Source organism: Euphorbia lathyris, chromosome 2, assembly GCF_963576675.1.
Source record: "Euphorbia lathyris chromosome 2, ddEupLath1.1, whole genome shotgun sequence".
Lineage (NCBI taxonomy): Eukaryota > Viridiplantae > Streptophyta > Magnoliopsida > Malpighiales > Euphorbiaceae > Euphorbia > Euphorbia lathyris.
Genome location: NC_088911.1, coordinates 7,789,259 through 7,806,396, shown reverse-complemented (window position 1 = coordinate 7,806,396; position 17,138 = coordinate 7,789,259).

Sequence of the window (17,138 nt, the reverse complement as noted above, 5' to 3'; positions counted from 1 at the left end):
TTTATTTGAGTATGAGTCTTGGTTTAAATGGGTTTATTATTACAAGTATAATAGGTAGAGAGTCCATTAAATAAGAGAGGAAAATAAATCACAAAAAGAGAGCTTTCAATATAATTATTTAAACTAATGAATTTTTAGAGTTTCCTAATGTAAGTAAATAGAGTTGTTTTTGTTAACATTTCAAATCATTTCTCAAAACACCACGTCTTAAAACCTTAGTTCGTTCCAACGGCGGATTAAGCGAACATTATAATTAAAATCGTTTTCTTTGTGAATAATAGAGTTTTAGAATCATTTTCTTAAAGGATTTGTACAACATGATATTGACTTGTATGTTTAACCACTTTTTCTCATTAAAAGGTTCTTATCCTAACGTTTTCAAACACTCGACTCGTTCCAACGGCGATTCGGGTAAAACTTCATCAAACGGGGTTTTAAAACGCACCTAAATCGTTCCAACGGTGATTAAGGTGCGAACCATGTAAATAAACTCGTTTTGGGGGAAAATAAGTTAGTGTAGAATAAACACACAGCGTGACATGTAAATGAAGTTGTAAATAAATCACTTCTTTCTCCCCCTTCTCTGTGTATGTATAACATAAATGGGTGATTCTTTACTAGTATGGCTTTCCAATAATATATGCTCAAAACGGTTTCTGAAAAAAGAAAGAAAAGGGTTTCAAATGAATTTTAAACTTAAAGAAGTATACGATTAGTCCGTTATCGCCTAACATGCTGAGTAGGAGGCCGGTGGTTCATAACCGGGCAATGTCGGGGTGCCTAGTAGCCTTTCTCCGGAAAGGAGCTAGCCTTCTCGGCTCGTACCTAAGTTTCCCGAACCCACACCGGTCTCCCGCAAGGGATCGGTGTTCATTTTCCCATTCGTGGGTGGCGACTCTTCCATATCTTCGAGCTCCGGTCCTGCCGAGCAGCTTGATTCCACGATTGGTTGCTTTCGGCGCCAATCACCGCTTACGTCGCCATGAGGTTGTCCACCCCCCGGTCCGCCCGGGAGATTAGGCCGCGGCACCTCGTCTAACAAGTGGCGACTCTGTTGGGGAAGCGAGAAATTTGATTCCGGAAGGCGTGTATTAAGCCCTTAACGGGGACAGATCGTTTTACTTCTTTTCGTATGCATTCATGTGCATTATTGCAAACCCTTTGGGTAATTTCCGCGAAACCTCTAGCGAGAGTCCATTCATCGCTCGAAAGAGGCTAGCGTAAGTTCCCCCTTACAGTAAGGCGCCAAAGGGTCCCCATCCATTCGTTAGGGGCGAATTTGTGCGGTCCTGTGAGGTCCCGCGATCAGCCGTGTCAGCATATAGTAGCCTTAGAAGTTTCCATAGGATTACCCATTACTATTTTTGGTGTGATAAATGAATCAGTTCGTGTTTTCAAATTGCCATGATACGTGTCTAATCCTAAAGTATGTAAAGAAAATGAAACGATGCGTTAATATATACTCGTGAATCGACATACTAATTACCCTAAAACATTGAAACAATTTGAACTAAAGACGACTTAGTCATCTCATATGAATGAACATGTGCGACCCGCCTTGTCCCTTTCGGTGTCCCGACGAAGGCACATGTTCAGGAAATGTGTTATGACGTAAGCACGTATTAGTATGAATCGGTTCGGTGTTAAGGATAGTTACATCTCGATACAAAAGACTATATTAACAGTAGCCGTTATTCACATTCTTTAAATAAGTTGGGATAAAACGAGATCATGGCGAAACAAAAACGAAGAACATTTCTGTTTCGAACGACCCTGTCGTAACGTGAAAAGTTTCGCACAAGTAGCCCGTCCCTTCCGAATAAAAGACGAGCTTTTACGTTATGCCCCGTGTCGTTTTTAAGAGAAATGGACGTGTCCGCAGAAATGACTAAGAAAAGAAAAGCGAAAAATGAACTAAACGACCAAAATCATTCCGAATTTACGATATATGTCAATCCCGAGCGTAGTTAAAGAAAATAAACCAATACCGTTGAATACGTGCCTCGAACGAGTGTATACCCCGTTTAAAATCTCGAAGCCGAATCAAGCCAAACCATATAATTGCGCCATATGGACGAGACTGCGGGTTTTGACTAACGACTCGATCATTTCGACCGTTACCAAAACTGCAAGAAATATGGCCCGGTGTACGTGTTTGCTTAATTCGTGCCTAAAGGAAAGAGAACGGTGATATCCTCGCTTCGAATAAGCATGCGATTCAACGAAACGTTGATTTTCTATAACCACACTAAGATGATATATCTCGTGGATTGGGAAGAACAACGAACTGTTGCTAGCCGAAAGATTACCGTGCGCTCAAAATAAGACTCGCCGTCTTTTCACGTAGCTAAAATGAGCAAACGGATCCTCGACGCTAAGAACAAACGCGTTACGCGATGAGTCCGTTCCCTAAAATAAAATCCAAAAGTGATTCCATCACTAAATAAACACGTGGTTACGTCTCTCGATAGATCTAAAAGATCCCGTTGTAATCCAAAAATCGAGACACGAACCCGCGCGAACAAAAGGGAACGAGTCATTGACAATAACGAGCGATTGGACTAGAAGAGTAACTCGTACCACGTCTAAAAATTGAGATACGCTCAAAGGGAGTCAAAACCCGAACTAATGCGTCTCACGAAAGAACGAAAGACGAGTTATTCCGAAAGGACAATCCAACTTGGTCGATTTTTTAGTCACTGAACGCTGATGCGTCAAAAACGAACTGTGTTGTATGGTGAATGATTTATTTTTCCGCAATAATCGACGGCATCACGCGTCCCCTAGACCGCAATGTGAGCCCCAAACCAAAATCCTAGGACAGAGACTTGGACCAACGAGTGTGTGGAGGAATGAGAATGGAAGAGAGATGGCGTGATAATTGTGATTGATACCTAACATTTTCTTTCTCTTGTCGCGATCTAATTACGCGTTATGTACGATTTTCGCTAACTAGTTTGTTGGTATAGATTTATATCTTGTTGTACATCAGTCGAGTCAAATTTAAGTTATAATGCATTCTATGCTTAATAAATCATTGCAGTCATACCATATAGAGCGTTGCATGCTAACCAAATTGCGTGTAACCATTCTAGGTTTCGTAGACATAGGACGTGTTTATTTGGAATGTGAGAAAGAGTCGACCCCAGCGTCGCGTGTCATTCAGGAGGCATACCAGTTATGTCGTGACGTATCCCATACGTCTTTGCCTGGTCGTACCTATGTGTTGGGACGCATCCTATTCATCCTTGGCATGTCTCGTGCGTCTTCACCGTGTCGTTTGTATGCTAGCTAGGAGGCATGTCCATTATGTCGTGACGTATCCTATGCGTCTTCGCCTTAGCATACTGTGCGTATGATAGCGTACCTCATACGTTTTTCCAGTATCGTAGCACTAGTTAGAAGGTACAACCCTTATGTCATGGCGTATCCCCTACGCCTTAGTTTTGGCATACTCCGTATGTCGTGGCATCTCCAATATGTCCTTACCCTGTCAAGAGGCATACTGCTCTCTCGTGACGTATCCCCTATGTCCTTGCTGCGTCGTGTCATCATGCGTTCACCCGTCAGGAGTCCCACCGGTCATGTGGTGACGTATTCCTTGCATCTTTACTTGGTCGTACCCCGTAAGACGTAACGCACCCCATGCATCTTCCGTTAATCATTCAGACATCGATCAAGAGGCGTACCTGTTATGTCATGACGTATCCCATATGTCTTTTCCCTGTTGTGCCTCGTATATGGTGACCCATTCCTTGTGTCTCTACCATGTCGTTACACATCGGTCAAAAGGTGTACTATGTGGGTCATAACGCATCATGTACATCTTTGCCTCGTCCCTTACGCCAAGCGAGGGGCATGAGCTTCATACCCCGTATATCATGCTGTATCATATGCTTTTTTCACCATGTTATATACGTTAGACAAGAGGCATACCATTTGGGTTGCGACGTATCCCATACGTCCTTGCCTCGTCCCGCCTTCCATATCGTGATGCGTCCCATGCGTCCTCATCACATCAACTATACACTAGTCAGGACGTGTACTCGATGCGCCCCTCGCGCATTGTGTACATCCAGGAATTGTCAAGGTCGTACATCGTGATAGGCCGTATATGCGCCTTCCATATCAAGTACACTAGTCTAGAGCCATACCCCGTATGTCATAACCTGAGTTCTCGCCTTGCTAGGTGCCTAATAGAAGACATACCACGTATATCACAATGCAGCTCGCACGTCTTTACCATGTCTCGCATACCCGTCAAGTGGCCTACCTTTAGACCCTGAGGTGTTCCCTACGTCTTCGCCATGTTACACTTCGTGCGGGATACGTCGCACATATCTTTATCGTCCTGTTTATACCATTAGAGAGTGTACCTCATGCATCGTGACGTGTCACATGCGCCTTCACCATTGTGTTTAACTCATCCGGAGACATATCCCATGTGTCGTGATGTATCCCATATCCATCTATTATGGTTAGGCTTGTTTGGTGGTCATACCTCGCTTATCCTGGCATTCGCATCGCGGGGCAGGTCCCGTATACTATCCGCACGGTCAACTCAAGACATACTAGGTCTGTCGCCATGTCACTGACAACGTATCAGTGGTTTAAAAAGACATTCTCACGACATTGATTCCCTCGAGACTCGAATTAACCATTTGTCACATGTCTCATACACGTCCTACTTACGCCTCAAGACATACCATGTATGTCGCTACGCCTTAGCCAACACATCCCAAGATTATGACTGATACCTTGATCTCAAATAGAACCATAATCCCACGGGTCATCGTCACCTCCCTTTCGTATCTCAAGACATACCCACGGATGTCGCCACGCTATACACAATGCCCAGGTGATTCCAAATTACGTTGTTGTATTATCCATGCCCCTCACCTTGTAGGTTTCCATCATGACCTTCGCACGCTAAGACATGCCACGTGTGTCGGTGCACCGTGCACCTATACTCCAAAGTTACGTGGTTGTAAGATCAAAACCTTAGGGTCGGGTGAACTGTTTCACACGAATCTCGTTTACCTATCGTCATTCGCATCTGGGGAGGTAGTCCATACGTAGCACCTCCGTATTTCAAAATTATGGGCAATACCCTGAGCTTCAAAACGAACCCTTGGCTGGTATGTTGTCCACGCTTCCCATTTGTACCTTTAGGTGCGCCATGTGGGTCGTCATAGTTACACCATCCCACTGTCCGGACCCCAGGTTCGCATTGACCCTCTGACGCACGCTTCACACGAAGTCATGGTGTCACATCCGCGTTTTAACTGGCACCTTATATGTCACCTCATCACATCTAATAAATCCATTGCACTAACCTCTTAGCTAGTAGGTCATCCTCATGCCCCATTGGTACTCTCGGCCGTACCTTGTATATCGACACGTCATTGTACTAAAGTAACCCGCGCATCCTTGGTCTTCTTGAGACACCCCGCCGCATCTTCAAAATAGCCAAATCGATATGAGACGCACCAGGTGTGTCACCGTATATCGTAACACGTCAGTTGTTAGACAAGGTGCCGAACGGCCTCGCCCGGGCGGACCGGGGGGTGGACACCTCATGGCGACGTAAGCGGTGATTGGCGCCGAAAGCAACCAATCGTGGAATCAAGCTGCTCGGCAGGACCGGAGCTCGGAGATATGGAAGAGTCGCCACCCACGAATGGGAAAATGAACACCGATCCCTTGCGGGAGACCGGTGAGGGTTCGGGAAACTTAGGTACGAGCCGAGAAGGCTAGCTCCTTTCCGGAGAAAGGCTACTAGGCACCCCGACATCGCCCGGTTATGAACCACCGGCCTCCTACTCAGTGTGTTAGGCGATAACGGACTAATCGCATATTTCTTTAAGTTTAAAATTCATTTGAAACCTTTTCTTTCTCGCTTTGAAAACCGTTTTGAGCATGTTATTAAAAGCCATTTTAGTAAAGAATCACCCATTTTGCATAAATTTAAAGTATGTGGGAGAGAGAGGGGGAGAAGAAAGAATTGATTTATTCACAGTGTGATTTATGCTTTATATCATATATTACATCTACGCTAATCTCACTCCCAAAAATGAGTTTGTTTACATGGTTCGTACCTTAATCGTCGTTGGAACGATTTAGGTACGTTTCAAAACCCCGTTAATGATGATCACTCGAATCGCCGTTGGAACGACTTGAGCGTTTGAAAACGTTGAGCAAACAGTTTTAATCTAAAAATGTGATTAGGCATACAAGTCCATTTATTTTGTACAAAACCGTTTCGTTAGGAAAACGATTCAAAACTCTATTATTTACAATGAAAATGATTTTAATTACAAGGTTCGCTTAATCCGTCATTGGAACGAATCAAGGTTTTAAAACGTGATGTTTAGGAAATGATTTGAAATGATACAAAAAAAAACATTTATCTACATTAGGAATTTCTAGAAAACTTAAGTTTAAATAAGCAAATTAAACTCTCTTTTTGTGGTTTGTTTTCCCTTTTCTCACTCAATTAACCTTCATTTAAACATAATTACAATAATTAATGAATTAAACCCAAATTCACCCAACCAAAACAATTTCAAAACATATATATATAGGAAATTCGAAAGGAAAAGAAGAAATATATACATATATATACATTTTTAGTAGAAATGGTAATTATACCTATAGATTAAAAATGAGGCAAAGAGAATATATATATATTATGATTATTAATAGGTAAAAATAGTAATGAAAATAATACTAGATATAATACACTTTTATTTTAATTAAAAACATGTGAAAAGCAATGAACAAGGTTCATAAATAAGAAAATAACATTTAACCCCAAAATAGTTTTTTACATAATAACTATATGGAAATTAACCCACCTAAATGTACATCCCAATATCAATACCCAAAATAATATCTAATAACCCCAAAAGCATTTATTAATTATCTCAAATGGGCCAAGCAAATAATCCACAAAAATAATAATTAGATATAGTTTAAATGAGTTTAAAGAAAACCTATATATATATATATATATATATATATATATTACAAAGTTAGAATAATATAAATAATACCCCAACACAAAATGAGTAAATATATAATAAATAATTATTAGTTATATACCCCCAAAATAATTTTAATAAAACATATTGCATAATTATACATATACATATACAAGAATAAATGTCAAAAAAGATGAGAAAAATGTTGAAAAAGGGGTTTTTTTAAGTTCCAGCAGCTTTACCGACGGAAATTCCGTCACTAAACTGCCTTTACCGACAGAAACGGAAGAATTACAGAAACAGCTCCTATATTTTCCAGATTTATTAAAAAGCTTTAGATCTGATCTAATCTATCATTTTGGCCACCGAACTACCCAAATCGGGTCATAGTCTATAACGGAGCATCCCAAAACGATGTTTTATTTCAAAACGTTAATCAAAACATTTTTAAATTTTAGATCTACAACGTTTTAGTCCCGAACTACTCTTAAATCGGGTCACGGTTCGTATTGGGACTTAAAACGAGGTTTTCCGTTTCAAATCAAAACCAAAGATTTATTTAATGAAAACATGAAATTAATTCAACAAATCTAAACAATAAAAGTGCAAAAACAAATAAATAAATAGATCTAAACAACAAAAAGAGATGAATAAATAAACGGGTCTAGTTCCTCTGATCGCTCAAGGTGACCTGACATGAAGCATACTTGAACCTCCGCCTTCTTGCGTAATCCACAAATGCTTCTTCGGGAAATTGCTTGATCCTTTCTAAATCTTCCAACGACCCTGTCCACGGAATGTACATCTCATACCTTTGCACAAAGGCCTCCATGAGGGACCCCCAGTCCCCTTTTGTCTTTGCCGAGAGCATTCGGTGCCACATCAAAGCTTCTCCTATGAGTGTCTTTGGAAAATGTTGAACCAACTCACTTCGATAGAGTCCCGCGTCAAACATGTAGGCACGGAAACGGTTTACATGATCGATGGGGTTCTCATCTCCCTTGTACTTAGCCATGGTTAATACTTCCTCAGGTGTCTCCTCATCGAGTGACTCAAGCATTTCCTCTGGATGTCCCCATGTGGTGCATTTCTTGATGAATCTCTTAGTCATTTCAGCCCAGTTCACCTTAACATTCATCGGAAGAGACATATACCACACCAGCGATTCTCCTGCCAACGAGTTGCAAAACAAACTCGTGATTTCCTCCCCTTTGAAGCCCAACGGCCCCATCACTGATAAGTAGAAGTGCAAATGCTCCATAGGGTCTTTATTGCCGTTATACTTACTAACTGCTGGCAACGGGCGCTTGATGGGCCCAACCTGCATTGCGCTACTTTTTGCCGCTCTCTCTTTAGCCTTCTTATACTTTTCCAAGAATAAACTTGCCAATTGTGACCAATCACCCTTGATGGAATCAGGCAAGGATCGGAACCACTCCAAAGGCTCGCCTATCAACGAAGGGTGGAACCACTGAGCGATCTCATTAATCCCAAACGGTTCAACAAACATAGCACACATATACTCATACAAGTGGACCTCAGGGTCCTCCACCCCACTGAATATCTTTAACTCAAGAATAATTCTCCGAGATGACCTCTGCCTGGTCTCTTCGGTGTCATCTTCGTCATATGGCGCTCCATCGCCCAATTCCTCATCTATCATCTCGTCCGCTGTTTCCTCTCCCAGAAAAGACACATACAATCCGCTTCCTATCGTCATTTTCTCATCGGAGTCCAACAGCTCCTCTTCATCCTCCTCAAAGGATTCTACCACCGTACTCTCCTCGAGCCCGGATTCGATCATACTTACCCTATGATTAGGAAATGGATTACGCCTAGTGGAAGGGTTTGCTGATGATGGATCAGCTATCTTTTCCTCCTCAATCAAATTTTGAATCTCATGCTTCAACCTCTCACAGTTCTCAATAGTGTGCCCGTAGTTGCTATGGAACTCACAGTACCCCCTAGCTTGCATTTGAGGAGTAGACGGTGCTTTGCCATTAGGAGTGAGGGCTTTCAACAATCCCCTTTTCTGCAATCGTTCGAAAACTTTTGCGTAGCTTTGATCAAACTTGGCGAACTGCCTCTTCTCGATAGCGTTAAGTTCAAGCACTTTCACTGCGACTGATTCTGTACTCGCACTTGGCCCTCCGGCACTATATCCAGACTTCGTCCACTTAGTGTAAGCTTTCTTCGGCTCTCCATCCCCCTCAACTGTCAAGGCACAACTATACATCTGATTGAAATCGGTAAAAGGCATATACCGCAGCTCATTCTTAATATACGGCAACGTGTTACCAACTACCATTCGGATCTGATCCTGCTCAAGCGGCTTCTGCTTCATAATTGCTGCCTTGGCTCTCCACCTCCTCACAAAATCGGAAAAAGACTCACCAGTTTGTTGCTTAGTACTCTCCAGCTCCTTCAGAGTAACCTCGAGCATAGTGTTGAAACTATATTGGGCGATGAATGACTTTGCCAACTCCTTCCAATCTCTCTTCGTCACCAGCGGCAACGTATGAAACCATACGAGGGTCGCTCCCTCCAGATAGGTATTAAATAGTCCCAGGACTTGATCCTCAGTTAGGATCGTGTGCTTCATTACTGCGACATACTGATTCATGTGAGCCGTGGGATCCCCGGTTCCATCGAACTTTTTCATGTCCGGAAGCCGGAATTTCAAAGGCAAAGCAGTTGCCGACAAGCAGTTTTTCAAATTATAAAAGTCTTGACTCCCGGAACTTCCCCCACGCAGATCCTGCACTTCCTGAGTGATGTGCTGCTTCCACTCCTCTTCCTTAGCCTTCTCTTTCTCAAGCTGTTTCTGGATATAATCCTGATAGTCATCCTCGTTCCCGAAGCGGGGACCGGTGTTCACTTCATTCTCAGCGCGTTTGCTACCACTCTTGTTATCCTTCAACGCTAGCTCGGCGAGCTGGGCCAAAATTACGGCCAACTGATCATTAATGTTGTTCACAGAGGTTTCTAATTCGGCCACTTTTTCGTCGGTCGTAGACATACTGGCAGAAGACTGAGTATACTCGGACGAAGGTGATTCAGAAGCCACAACTGCTGATTCGGAACTGTCAATCTGTAGCTGATCAAACTGCCTGACTAGCCGGTTACTCTCGCGAAACCACAACCGCTTAATGATGAAGTCTGCGCGAACGGTATCCATTAGTATGTATGCATGATTTTATATGCATGATTCGTGGTGTGTGCGTTTATTTATTTACGGATATATAAGATAAGAAGAACAAACGTCAGTCTAATTACACGTATCACAACATCTCTCTTCCATCCTTATTCCTCCACACACTCGATGGTCCAAGTCTCTTTCCTAGGATTTTGGTTTGGGGCTCACATTGCGGTCCAAGGGACGCGTGATGCCATCGATTATTGCGGAAAAAGTAAATCATCCACCAGACAATACAGTTCGTTTTGACATATCAACGTTTAGTGACTAAGATATCGACCAAATGGATTGTTCTTCCGAATAACTCGTCCCTCGTTATTTTTGCGAGATGCTTCAATTCCGGTTTTGACACCCTTTGAACGCATCTCGATTTTTAGACGTGATACGAGTTATTCTTCTGGTTCAATCGTTCGTTATTGACAATGACTCGTTCCCTTTTATTCGCGTGGGTTCGTGTCTCGATTTTTGGATTACGACAGGATCTTTTGGATCTATCGAGAGACGCAACCACGTGTTTATTTAGTGATGAAATCACTTTTGGATTTTGTTTTAGGGAACAGACTCATCGTGTAAAGTGTTTGTTTTTAGCGTCAAGAATCCTGCTTGCTCGTTTTGGCTACGTGAAAAGACAGCGAGTCTTATTCGAGCGCACGATAATCTTTCGGCTAGCCACAAATTTTTATTTCTTCCAATTTACGAGATATACCATCATGGCGTGGTTATAGAAAATCAACGTTTCGTTGAATCGCATGCTTATTCGAAGCAGGGATATTACCGTTCTTTTTCATTTAGGCACGAGTTAAGCAAACACGCAGATCGGGCCAAATTTCTTGTAGTTTTGGTAACGGTCGAAATGATCGAGCCATTAGTCAAGCCCACAGTCTCGTCCATACGGCGCAATTATGCAGTTTAGCTTAATTCGGCTTTATGATTTTAAACGGCGTATATATCGGCTTGAGGCACGTATTTAACGGCATTGGTTCATTTTCTTTAACTACCCTCGGGATGGATATACATCGTAGATACAGAATGACTTTGGTCGTTTGTTTATTTTCTTTTATTTTCTTTAGTCACTTTTGCGGATACATCCATTTCTCTTAAGAACAACGCAAGGCATAACGTAAGAGCTCGTCTTTTATTCGGAAGGGGCGGGCCATGTTTGCAAAACTCTTTACGTTACAATGGGGTCGTTCAAAATAGTAATGTTCTTCGTTTTCGTTTCGTCATAATCTCGTTTTATCCCAACCTATTTAAAGAATGTGAATAACGGCTACTGTTAATATAGTCTTTTGAATCGAGATATAACTATCCTAAATACCAAACCAATTCATACTAATACGTGCTTACGTCATAGCGCATTTCCTGGACATGTGCCTTCTTCGGGACACGGAAAGGGACCAGGCGGGTCGCACAAGTTCATTCATACGAGATGACTAAGTCGTCTTTAGTTCGAATCATTTCGATGTTTTGGGGTAGTTTGTATATCGGTTTAAGAGTATATATTAATGTATCGTTTCATTTTCTTTACATATTTTAGGATTAGACACGTATCATGGCAATTTGAAAACACGAACTGATTCATTTATCACATCAAAAATGGTAACGGGTAATCCTATGGCAACTTCTAAGGCTACTATATGCTGACACGGCTGATCGCGGGACCTCACAGGACCGCACAAATTCGCCCCTAACGAATGGATGGGGACCCTTTGGCGCCTTACTGTAAGGGGGAACTTACACTAGCCTCTTTCGAGCGACGAATGGACTCTCGCTAGAGGTTTCACGGAAATTACCCAAAAGGTTTGCAATAATGCTTATGAATGCATACAAAAAGAAATAATACGATCCGTCCCCGTTAAGGGCTTAATACACGCCTTCCGGAATCAAATTTCTCGCTTCCCCAGCAGAGTCGCCACTTGTTAGACAAGGTGCCGAACGGCCTCGCCCGGGCGGACCGGGGGGTGGACACCTCATGGCGACGTAAGCGGTGATTGGCGCCGAAAGCAACCAATCGTGGAATCAAGCTGCTCGGCAGGACCGGAGCTCGGAGATATGGAAGAGTCGCCACCCACGAATGGGAAAATGAACACCGATCCCTTGCGGGAGACCTGTGAAGGTTCGGGAAACTTAGGTACGAGCCGAGAAGGCTAGCTCCTTTCCGGAGAAAGGCTACTAGGCACCCCAACATCGCCCGGTTATGAACCACCGGCCTCCTACTCAGCGTGTTAGGCGATAACGGACTAATCGCATATTTCTTTAAGTTTAAAATTCATTTGAAACCTTTTCTTTCTCGCTTTGAAAACCGTTTTGAGCATGTTATTTGAAAGCCATTTTAGTAAAGAATCACCCATTTTGCATAAATTTAAAGTATATAGGAGAGAGAGGGGGAGAAGAAAGAATTGATTTATTCACAGTGTGATTTTATGTTTTAGACTATATTACATCTATGCTAATCTCACTCCCAAAAACGAGTTTATTTACATGGTTCGTACCTTAATCGCCGTTGGAACGATTTAGGTACGTTTCAAAGCCCTGTTAATGATGATTACTCGAATCGTCGTTGGAACGACTTGAGCATTTGAAAACGTTGAGCAAACAGTTTTAGTCTAAAAACGTGATTAAGCATACAAGTCAATTTATTTTGTACAAAACCATTTAGTTAGGAAAGCAATTCAAAACTTCATTATTTACAACGAAACAATTTACAATGTTCGCTTAATCCGTCGTTGGAACGGATTAAGGTTTCAACACGTGATGTTTTGGAAACGGTTTAAAAATGACAAAAAAAGTTATTTACACTTTAGGAATATCTAGAAAAACTTTTAATTTAGACAAACAATTTGAAATCTCTTTTTGTCTTTTATTTTCCCCTTTTCACTCAATTAACCTTTACTTGAATATATTTACAAGAATGAACCATTTAAATCCCCAAAATTTACCAAATAAAACAAATTTGAAATATATACATATAAAGGTCAAAAAGTGAAGTGAATATATATATATATATATATATATATTTATCTAAAAATAAGGATATATCTATAGATTAAAAAAAATAAGTAAAAGATACTAAATATATGTATAATAATAATAATGAAAAATACTAAGTATAATACACTTTTATCCTAATTAAAAACATGTAAAGCAATGAACAAAGTTCATTAAAAATAAGAAAATAAACCTTATATCCCAAAATAACTATTATAATAAATATATAGAAAATAACCCTCCCCAAATATACATTAAACATCAAAATAACATCTAATTATCCCCAAAACGTCTACTAATTAATTACCCCAAAATGCCCAAGTAAATAACCCTCTAAAATAATACCCAATATAGTTTAAATGAGTTAAAAGAAAATATATACATATAGTTTTGCAAAATCAAATTAATGAAAAGGATACCCAAATGTACAAAATAAATAAATACATAATAAGTAATTATTAGTTATATACCTCAAAAATAATTTTAAAAAACATATTGCATAATTATACATATACATATACAAGAATAAATGTCAAAAAAGATGAGAAAAATGTTGAAAAATGGGTTTTTTTAAGTTCCAGGAGCTTTACCGACGGAAATTCCGTCACTAAACTGCCTTTACCGACAGAAACGGAAGAATTACAGAAACAGCTCCTATATTTTTCAGATTTATTAAAAAGCTTTAGATCTGATCTAATCTATCATTTTGGCCACCGAACTACCCAAATCGGGTCATAGTCTATAACGGAGCATCCCAAAACGATGTTTTATTTCAAAACGTTAATCAAAAACATTTTTAAATTTTAGATCTACAACGTTTTAGTCCCGAACTACTCTTAAATCGGGTCATGGTTCGTATTGGGACTTAAAACGAGGTTTTCCGTTTCAAATCAAAACCAAAGATTTATTTAATGAAAACATGAAATTAATTCAACAAATCTAAACAATAAAAGTGCAAAAACAAATAAATAAATAGATCTAAACAACAAAAAGAGATGAATAAATAAACGGGTCTAGTTCCTCGGATTATTATCTCTCAATCGGTAATAGGAATGCCAAATCAAGTCGATTGATAGTGTTTTGAGTCGGATTTTTTTGTGTTTTTGCTTTGTTCGGGTCTCGGGGAATTTTTCCAGGGGTTCGGGTTTTTTCCCCTCCTTAATGCTTTGGACTCCATCCTATTTATAGGCAAATGGAGCCCTAAGCTTAATTTATTTTTGGCTCCAAGCCAACTTGGAGCCAAAGACAAGCTAAATTAACTTAGGAAATTACATAGCAATTTCCTTTTCATCATTAATCATCATTATTATTATTATTTGTTATTTTATTTATTTTTTATTTTCTTTAAAAACAAATTAAAGCACTTGGCCAAAGCCAAGTGCAATTACACAAGCTGCACCTCAAAAGGCAACTTTTCTCGAGGCTTCAGCCAACGACTGGGATCCATAGGTTCCTCGTTCCACACTACTCGGAAAGGAAAATCGTCATCCAACTTTCGCACCAGAAAGTAGCGATGCCTGTACTCATGAAGTTTATCCTTCAAACCGCCAATCACTTTGAACTTTTGGTGCGAGAAGGTAACGTGTTGCGAACGGGGGCCCTTATTCGGCCGAAAGAACTCACGGAATACCAACCCAGTTGCCCGATATCCAGCTGACCGGCATAACGAATAGAAGGCCACCATCATCCTCCACCCGTTCGGATGGATTTGACCAGGACACAAGTCATATTCCTTCAGAACCTGGCATTCCGTCAAAGTTCCGTTCCATCTCCGTTCACCAAGCTCGAGAGTCCCACCTCCAAGTCCTAAGAGACGACCTTGAGTACGGTTAGCTAGTTCCGAGGGTGGATTCTTCCATTTTCACTTGCTAATTAGCTTGTACTCTTCCTATGTACTAGGCTTGGTTGTATTCCATATTTACATTTTCCATATTTATAATTTATGATTCATAATCTCTTTTTCTATATATGTGTTGATGTTTGTTACTTGTTTTGATATTCGTAATTGATTATTGTGTAGGAGAACGCGATTTCCGACGCCATTCGGGCTATCTTTAGGGATTCATATAGGTGTTGCCTTACCGGAAGTGACGCTCCGGAAACCGTAGGAATTGACAAGCCACGGAACTTACGGGCCCTAATTTCTAATCCCAAGCATTAGACACGCCTTGACTAGGAACCACGTAGTCTAAGTACTTCATGGGTCGGTTACACTACACGTAGTCGTCATTGCAAGAGTAAATCATTAACCGTATATATTGGGAGTCATTGTTTATCGTATTTATAACTTATCACCATCCATACCACTTCGTAGAGTTTTTGTTATATAAATTTGTCTCACCCGTAGTTAGGAGTAGTTTGTAGTTGTTCCCCGAATCAATTCAAAGTATTCACCGCTTAGATAACGCATAAAACCGAGTCGTTTAATACTTGTAGTTATAAATTCCGTGGATTCGATACCCGGTCTTAACCGGATTATTACTTGATACGACGGAGTACACTTGCCCCTAAGTAGTAGCGTCTAGTAGAGATAGAGCATTTAGGAAGATCACATCCATAGTCATAACAAACTTATCATAATATATATTTCATAAGCTCTACCTAGGCGCCACGTCCATCAGTAAATAATTTATTAGTTCCTATATTTTCACTTAATATATTATTTAGTCTTTATATTTTAATAATATACTATTTAGTTATTAATTTTTGTTCAATTCAATAATTTAGTCTATTAAAATGAATAAAATATTTAATAATTCAAATATTTCAGACATTAAACTGTTTAATAGAATAAAAGTTAAAATTTAAATATTGTTGTATTAAAATACGATGAAAGAACACTATGTTAGGTAAAATTCTAGATATTAATAAAGGGATAAGAGTCAAATTTGACTTTAACTTTTTCACTGAAATGCAGATTTAACTTTAGCGTATGAAATTATACAAATTTAACTTTAATATTTTCAGACAAAACAAATTTTAAACCTACATTAACGAAAATTTTGAAAATGATGGTTTAACTGTTATTTAACTGTCACATCAAACCTTCTAAATTTCATCAATTACGTCTAAGATATTTAATATGTCACAATACAATTTCAAAAAACTTGTTAAAATACTAGGATAAGGTATCAAAATAGGTCTAAAGTTTTTTAGGAAGTATCAATTTAGGCTCCACATACAAAATAGCATCAATGTATGCTTCACGTTTAAAAAATAGTATCAATTTAGATCTCAATAACGAAATGTGGCACATCATTCATATTACTTTGTTAAGTTTTGATTTCTCTCTCCACGTACAATTGACAGAACTTAACAAAGTAATATGAATGATGTCTCACGTTCCGTTGTTGAGGCCTAAATTGATACTCTTTTTTAAACGTTAAATCTACATTGGTGTTATTTTGTACATGGAGCCTAAATTGATATTTCCCAAAAAACCTTGAATCTATTTTGTACCTTATCCCAAATGCTAACAACTAAGGGTCCGTTTGTTTTACCTGCTGTTTGTTGTTGTTATTTCTTGTTACGGTTTGCTGTTTGAAAATGATGTTGTTTAAAAAGCAGGGATTCCTGTTTTTATAAAAAAACTACTTTTTGGCTACAAAAGGCAAACAGGAGATATCTAACCAAACACATAAAACTCTCATTTTCAAAGTGAAAAGGCAAACATGAGGTCGAAAAGCAGCAACCAAACACCCGTAAGTCTGTCAAATACAAGTTAATCACAAATTTTTTTTATCAATGTGTCTAAAATATTTACGCTGTTAAACAAAAAAAAATGAAAATACTTCAGTTTATCGACAAAATTGTTTAAAAATTCTGACAGTTAAATAGCCATTAAACCAATCTTTTTAAATTTTCGAAAAAAAAAACATTATTTTTAAAATTCTACTATTTCGTATTTTATATTATCTTTAAGACGTTAAGATTAAATTCGGCCCGATCCTTTTTTAAAAAGAAATTAAAAT